Below are 8,060 nucleotides of genomic sequence, written 5' to 3'. Positions count from 1 at the left end.
CTATATTATTCACAATCTTTTCGATTCATTGCACTAAGTAATCTAGGCATTCCTGCGCATGAGTTTGTAATACCTTTTCTTCTTGTTTTAATATCCATTTTGGATCAGTAGCAATCACCGATCTCTGAGGTCTTTGAACTAGTATTGCAAACATCTTGATAACATCCCGATTTTATCTTGAAATCATGATCTTTTGGCCTAGACAATGTTTGTCAATTTTTACCGATATTTTGATGCTATCTTGATTTTGCCTGTGTTTGCGAATTTTTACCAATATTTTCGCGATTTTTACATTTTTTTGGTTGTCCGGACCCTTGCCGATTTTATCCAATGTCGATGTTCGCAACGTTGCTTTGAACCACATCGAAGAAACAAAAACACTTGGTATTTCAGATCAAAAATCACAAGCTGATACAAATCAGAACTTGAATTGTGTATTTATAAAACTCAAGTGAAACATCCCTTCCAGAGGTGTGATAAGCCCACTTAACAAGGGCACACACACAAGAGGGTTATTTGACCTACATATAAAAAATGACTAAGTCAGCCTTGAACATAAACCTAACACAATAAATGAAATAAAATATGGCCTTAACCATGATTACAAGTACATAATGACACATACGAATGGATCGTGGCCACATGTACAAATTACACCAATAATTTCAATAGAAGTTTGGAACATAATTGGGTTATGAATCTACCAATGGGACCAAAATACATTATCATATAGAGAAAGACCAAACTTCTGACAAAACAAATAATGGATGTTGAATACCAAAGAAAACCAAGCTCACAAAATGATATTCTTCAAATTCAAAAAGATAGCCAAGTGGCAAAAATATTAGCAGGATCATCAAGCCATAAAGCCTTTGCTGATAAAACATATTCCAAGGCAACATGATCTGTCTAAGTCCTATAACTATGTTTGCCAAACTTCAACCTTAAGTTCGAAATTTGGTGAACCAAAAAAAAATCTTGAGGTTTGGCAAACCTTATCAAACCTCATAGTCATTGACCAAGTCCAAAATCAAAACTCATAACTCACATCACAACTCAAGTTTGTAATCTATCCTTGCAGTTTCCAAGTTCATTAAAGTAGTTTCTATGTTTATTGATGTTGATTTCATACTTTTTTATGTGATATTTCATATTAAAAGTTAATATATGTATATATAGAGAAAATGCATATAGACGAACCAAATGGCAAACCTCATCAAAAAATTTGAACTCGAATAGAACATAATCATTGCGAACTTGAACTCTAATCCAGACCATGTGACTTAATCCTGTAATACAATCAACCAACCAAATGTAATCCACATATAAGAGAAGAAGCAGAAAGGACAGCAGTACACAAATAGATACGAATAGTTCCTGACTTAGAAGAGAGTTCTTATGTGTGTGGTCACCACATTCAATGTCTTATAAAGATGTTATACCCGAGAAATATATTTATGCCTCGAGAGACTCTGGCATATGTTGCCATTTCGACTCTGGCATATGTTGCCATTTCGAATAAACATTTCCCAATCTAGTATGGAAACATTCAATTAATATCAACATATTTAGAAGACAATGAGTATACCTAGTTGCTTTATCGCAATGCCAAGCTGCTGACCTACGCATCCTTCTTGTTATGCAGGTCTCTGAATAGCTTATTCACCGAACATCACCAATAATCCCCACATGAACACCATCCATCCTTGAAATGATGGTACCGGTGGGCATCCCTCACCACAATCTCTCGTCCAACCATCTTAGAAATGAATTTGGTAGCAGAGTGGCAATCCCCACACACTCGAAGATTCTTGATAATCCGGATCGTTGTCCCAGGAGGTGTGTTTATAAGCCCAAATGCAATTGCCACCTTCTCGCTATGGTGGCAAAGAATCTGTTCTTTTTGCTCCTCCTCCACATCATGCAGCACGAATCTTGTGTCCGGCACATACCCTGCTGCCTTCATCTACCTAGATAATCTATCCAACTCTGCATAAACGTCCTGTGTTTGTGGATGTGATTTATCCCCTACGAGGAAAACATGAACATGTTTGTTGACCTCAATCCAGCTGCAACCCGGTGTGTTTTTTACCCTTGTATCTTTCATCTTCCTCCTCACATTCTCAGTGTCATCCCACCTATTAGCTGCAGCATATATGTTTGATAGCAACACATAAGGCCCAACATTTTCAGGATCTAACTCAAAAAGATGTGCAGCAACACGTTCTGCTAGGTCTACATTATGATGTACCCTGCAGGCAGAGAGCAAACACCTCCACACAGTTGCATCAGGGCATATTGGCATGTTGTTGATGAAATATTCTGCCTCATCGAGGCACCCAGCACGGCCAAGAAGGTCAACCATGCAAGCATAATGCTCCATCACAGGTTTTATGTGGTAATGGCTCATGCACTCGAAATAGTGTCGGCCCTCGTTCAATAGGCCCGTATGGCAGCACGCAGACAAAACACAAATAAAGGTAACATGGTTTGGGCTTATGCCCAAACATTCCATCTGTTGAAAGAGCCTAATGGCATCCTTGCCAAGGCCGTGCATGGCATATCCTGCAATCATTGTATTCCAGGATACCACATCTCGCTGACGCATATTGTCAAACAAATTGCGTGCCTTCACTATCTTCCCACATTTAGCATACATGTCTACAAGGGCACTATCCAAAACAGCTGATTCACACCCACTTCTATTAATCTCCTCATGAAGTTCTTCTCCCTGCTCTAGGGCTGCCAAGTTGGCGCAGGCGGGAAGCACGCTAGCAAAGGCTTTGGGATCTGGCTTCACGCCTGAAGCTCGCATTTCTCGAAAAAGCTCCAGAGCTTCCACACTGCGCCCACTCTGTGCAAATTCTGCAATCATCACCGTCCAGGAGGCCACGTCTCTCTCAGGCATTTCCCTAAAGAACTCCAGAGCCTCGTCAACACACCCATTCTGCAAACACCCTGCAATCATAACAGACCACGACATCGTGTCGCGGTGAGGCATAGCCCTGAACAGCTCGACCGCCTTAACAATATGCCCGTTCTGTGCATATCCAGCTAGCATAGCAGTCCATGTCACCGCATTTCGTTCAGACATTTTGTCAAACACTTTGCGCGCATCCTCCAAACTCCCACATTTCGAATACATATCAACCAGAGCATTCTCTATGATCACATCAAAACCATACCCACCTGTAATTATATCTTCATGAATCTCCATTCCCTCTTCCAGAGCCCCCAATTTGGCACAGGCTGAAACCGCGCCCGCAAAAGTGAACTCGTTGGGTTGAATTCTTGATCGCCGCATTTGACGAAACAGCGCCAAACCCTCTAGAGCATTCCCGTTCTTGGCATATGCCGCAATCATCATGCTCCAAGAGCAGGCATCTCGTTCTATCATTTCGTCGAAGACTCTGCGAGCTTCCGCCACGGTTCCGCGCTTAGCATACATGTTCACTAATCCGTTTGAGAGAAATCTATGGGATTTTAAACCCCTCTGGATCATGTGGGCATGGAGTAATTTGCCCACTGAGGGTGTATCCTTGCTGTTTATGCACCCCTGCAACAGATGTGCATATGTAGACGAATCTATAGGCTGATGTAAAGTATGTAGAATACTCAATGCCTTCTTTAATTGCCCCTGTTTACAGAGGCTTCTTACACAGAAACTGTCAGCCACGTCTGCTGCTGTGAAATCATCCTTCATGGGCTTAACTGTGTATTTTCTGCGCTGGAGATTCTGAAACAATGCCAACTTCTTTCTCTTCCTCATGGTAATGCCGTTAGTTTGTTAAATGTCATGATCCACAGGTATACTCGTACTCGCACCGCAGTACAATGTTAACACAGACAGACCTCGTTCTGCTGTAGCCCGCTGCATTCCGAAGTAACTCGGTATTCGGTCGAATAGTAAATATGCATGCCACAAATTTTCAAATGAATCCATTTCGAAGTTATTTTCGATTGAATTTGACTCTCTTCCAATCCTCGTCAAAAATGGCGGGTTTGGTAGATTTTCTTGAATTTGAATTTACGCAGAGATATCATGAATGGTCCATAAATGAATTCAAGTTAATTTGTTTTTTTTATTCTTATGGTTTTTTTAATTGATAATTTTGTTTTATAAATATTTTAAGGATGACACAATTTTATGGTTTTTTTAATTGATAATTTTGTTTTATAAATATTCTAAGGATGACACAATTTTATGGTTTTTTTAATTGATAATTTTGTTTTATAAATATTTTAAGGATGAAACAATTTCAATTTGCAGAGAAATTTTTACTTTCCCTGAATTTGATTAAAATTTAGCCGAAATTTTGGAAAATTTCTACTTACAGTTAATTAAGCTTTTAGATATTGAGTTTTTGATGATATAAACTCCATTTCCACCATTAAAAAAAATGGATGTTAGAGTTTTTTTGTTTAAATGATTTTTCATATATAATTTCAAAATTTTAGACTCGCATACTGTTTAATCTGGTAAATGGGAATGTCTAAATAATGAAGGGTGGTTTACATAATAATGGAGAGAAGAATAAATGCAAATTTTGTTTTTGTTTTACATAATTTTATAAAAAGTAGGTGGCCTTTCTTTATAGATATAAATAGTATATAATTTTTTTTTAGTATTTTGGTATCTAAATGGAATAAACATATTATTTTTAGGTTTTGAATTAATAAGAAATATTGTAAAAATGCAACATAATATATTTAAGTACATTTAAAGATGGAATATGTAGGTATGGTATTATATTTTCAAGAAGTTTATTAATTTGAAAAGAGTTATAAAAGATTATAACCGGGGATGGTGTGTTAGCTAAATCCTCTCTTGAAGATTATCGAGAGGCAGAGTAAAATGTTGAAAAGCAACTTGTTTCCGCTGAAGAGCATCAGAAGGAACCCTCACCTTAAATGTAAAACAACAAATCAAAGAATGTGTGAAATTCTGGAGGAAACAGAAGTTACTAAAGGCACTGCGCAGAAATGTCTGAGAAGGTCGAGCGACAGAGATCCCCAGCAGGCTCACCATGCAAATGACTCGCAAACCCCACGGAAAAACCAGGTACAACTGAACCATAGGATCAGAACCTTATCTAACCGACGGTGATGCCGCTCCACATGTTAAACCAAAGTACATCGAGAAGGATCCAACAGCTGTTGAACCACCGCATGCACCAGCTGCCAATGCACAACCTTGTTATAACCTTACGAAACCCTGCAACCTTAGCATATACATATACCTGTTTACGAAATAAGGAATTAATGCTAGCATTAACACTAGACCGTTGACGGTCAGGCATAATGAAACTGGGCGTAATTTTCAACTTAACCTATGTTCGGGCCTCTTCCGCCTCGGGAAGAGGCCAAATAAGATGGGAAAGCTTCAGCGGGGAAGCAGACATAGGTTATCTGGGCAGAACACCGCACAGACCTTATTCTAACCGCCGTATAACAGACAAGGAAAACGGTAAACTAATGCTAAGTCGGGTCATAACGATTACTATAGTCCCTGCCGGATGCCAGATGGCAGGGACTAATAATAAGTGTGCTTTTTTTTTTCTTTTTAAGGTTAACAAATGGATTATTTTTGGTTTTTGCATAACATTCAAAAGAGAATAAGGGCAAGATGCACAAACTTGCAAACTTTTTGACATGTGATATCATTATGAAGATTAAGTTTTGTTGTTCGACCGTTCCAATGTCAATAGTTGTCTTCAATATATTCACACTTTGGGATTTATGTTATTCAAGGCCCCTTTCGTTTTTAGTGAAATTTATGTTTTGTTGCCACGCTTTATGGGTGGGATTGTTACTTTTTACTACTTGATATGGTCACATGGTGGAACAATATATGTATCAAATTCCACAAAAAACATATGCTAGCGAGTTTGGAGAGCCAAATCCATGTGTGTAAGCAATTTGGGTTACCATTCTCAATGCTCTATTAACCAATCATGTTTGGATCCATAAATTACATGTTAACATAATATGTTGGCTAATGCATAACAAGCTTTTTTGTTCTAGTTAGTGAGCATCTTATTCCTTAGAGACATAAGAACTAAGACATTCAACAATGCCACATGTTATTGGCTTGTCAACAACCTTAATATTTGTCTATTGTATTGGGAGACCAAAATATTTTTGCGAATAGGTGTATTGTGGTATCAAAGTCTTTGCATTTTGTTGTAGAAAATGATGTATTTGTTCGACACTAAAGGAGCTCCCAATAATTTTGTAACATAGTCACATTCTTGTTGTTTGTTAAGAGATGACAAAAATGGGTATGTTCTACATCCTAACACTCTTGGTGAAAGTTTGTTCCTAAGGTTACAACAAGAATGGTTTAAAAGCAAACATGGAAGGCTTCAAGGAAGGTTTGACAAGGTTGCTACAAGAAATGCTTCCTAATGGCGAAAAGGCATTAGATGAAACTCGTGATGAGAACAAAATAAATGTTAATCATGATTTCATAAATGCTAACATTGGATTGAAGACCCACCATGTTCCAAAGATCGATATGAGGAAGTTTGAAGGCAAGGATCCCATAACATGGATACTATAGATGGAACAATATTTCGATCTCCATAATGTGCAAAACACACAAAAGGTACGCATTGCAACTTTATATTTGGAACCCAATCAGTTTGTATGGTATCGATGGCTTTGCTCTCGTAAAAAAATTGTCACTTGGTCAATTTTTACGGAGGAAATGATAACACATTATGAGGATACAAAGAGCAACACCTTCTTTAGTCAATTGATAAATCTCAAACAAAAGGGTTCAATGGTGGAGCACATTGATGACTTCCAAAAATTGAATATAAGGGTAAATGATGTTCCAGAGGAGCATGGGATTGATGTGTTCATAGGGACTTTAAATGATAACATCCAACATGAGGTTCACCTTTGGGAACGTGATTCATTGGAAAAGGCATTCGGGTTGGCAAGAAAAATTGAAAGCAAAATTATGGCAACAAGGAAGCCTACCACTCACAATTATAAAAATGGAAGTGTTGTTGCCCCTAGCCTTCCACAACCTACAAGGTTGACACCACAACAATGTTGCCAAAACTTGACAAGGAAGGAAAAATCATATTGGAACCTTAAGCAGTCACAAAAACAAGAACTCAAAAGCTACGAAATCGATCAATTTCAGAGTATCTCATCAAGTGGAAAAACTTATCCGTTGAAGATTCCACATGGGAGGATGATAATTTTATACAAAAACATCCATAACTACTCAAGCGTTGAGGAAAACACTTTTTTGAAGGAGAGGGCCTATTAGGTCCCTATAATACTACTATATTCCCCCATTATTATTGTCATTATAGCCCTTATTGTTATTGTTGTGCCCATGTTGTCCCCATATTGTTATTATTGTGCCCCATAGAAGCCCATTATTGTTATTGTTGTTCATTTACAGTATTATTGTTATGCCGGCTCTAAATATATTGTGACTCCTTAGACTCCTATATATAGAAAGGAGGTTTTGTCATTTGAATCGTCCAAGAATTGTTCATTTGTGTAATGTAAAGGAGGTTGCCCCCTCAGAGAGGTTGAGTTGGAAGTCGTTGATCTATCTTTTCTATCTTTTTGTGGGCTAGTTACATAACATGATTGTTGTAGTATAATATTGAATGCCTAACATTGATTGTGTGACAAGGTATTGGCACTTGGAACAAGATGTTGGTTTGATTGTAACACATTGATGCAAGCTTGTTTGGTTTCAATAAAATGAGATGTAGAAGTAAGAATTCTTCTATAATTTTTGGGCTATCCCAACAATAGTTGATGTCAAAGTCCTAAATGCCAAGGATGACAAACTCAATGAAGTCTACATTACTAGCAAGGATCATTCTTGATAACAATTTTCAATCGTTTATATGTCAAGATGAATTTGTGCATCATTGTCTTCAACTTCATCTACTATTGTTTCTTCAATGACTATAAGGGCATAATCCACATGCCATGTATGGTAGGTTCCTTTTTCTTCTCCAATTTTTGTATGATTGTATATTTTGGGAGACTTATGTCAATTGTGAAGCTATAGAATGATTTGT

The 8,060-nt window shown here is 37.7% G+C and overlaps 1 pseudogene; it reads right to left on the bottom strand.

Moving 5' to 3' along the window:
- Nucleotides 1–1,650: 1,650 nt before the first annotated feature.
- On the bottom strand, nucleotides 1,651–4,042 carry LOC149255078 (pentatricopeptide repeat-containing protein At2g13600 pseudogene; annotated as a pseudogene).
- Nucleotides 4,043–8,060: the final 4,018 nt, after the last annotated feature.

The sequence above is a fragment of the Pinus tabuliformis genome, chromosome 7 (assembly GCF_031772625.1).
Source record: "Pinus tabuliformis cultivar Carrire ecotype Pingquan chromosome 7, CPIR1, whole genome shotgun sequence".
Taxonomy (NCBI): domain Eukaryota; kingdom Viridiplantae; phylum Streptophyta; class Pinopsida; order Pinales; family Pinaceae; genus Pinus; species Pinus tabuliformis.
The sequence above is the reverse complement of the archived record's forward strand: the minus strand, read 5'-3'. Positions and strand labels throughout refer to the sequence as shown.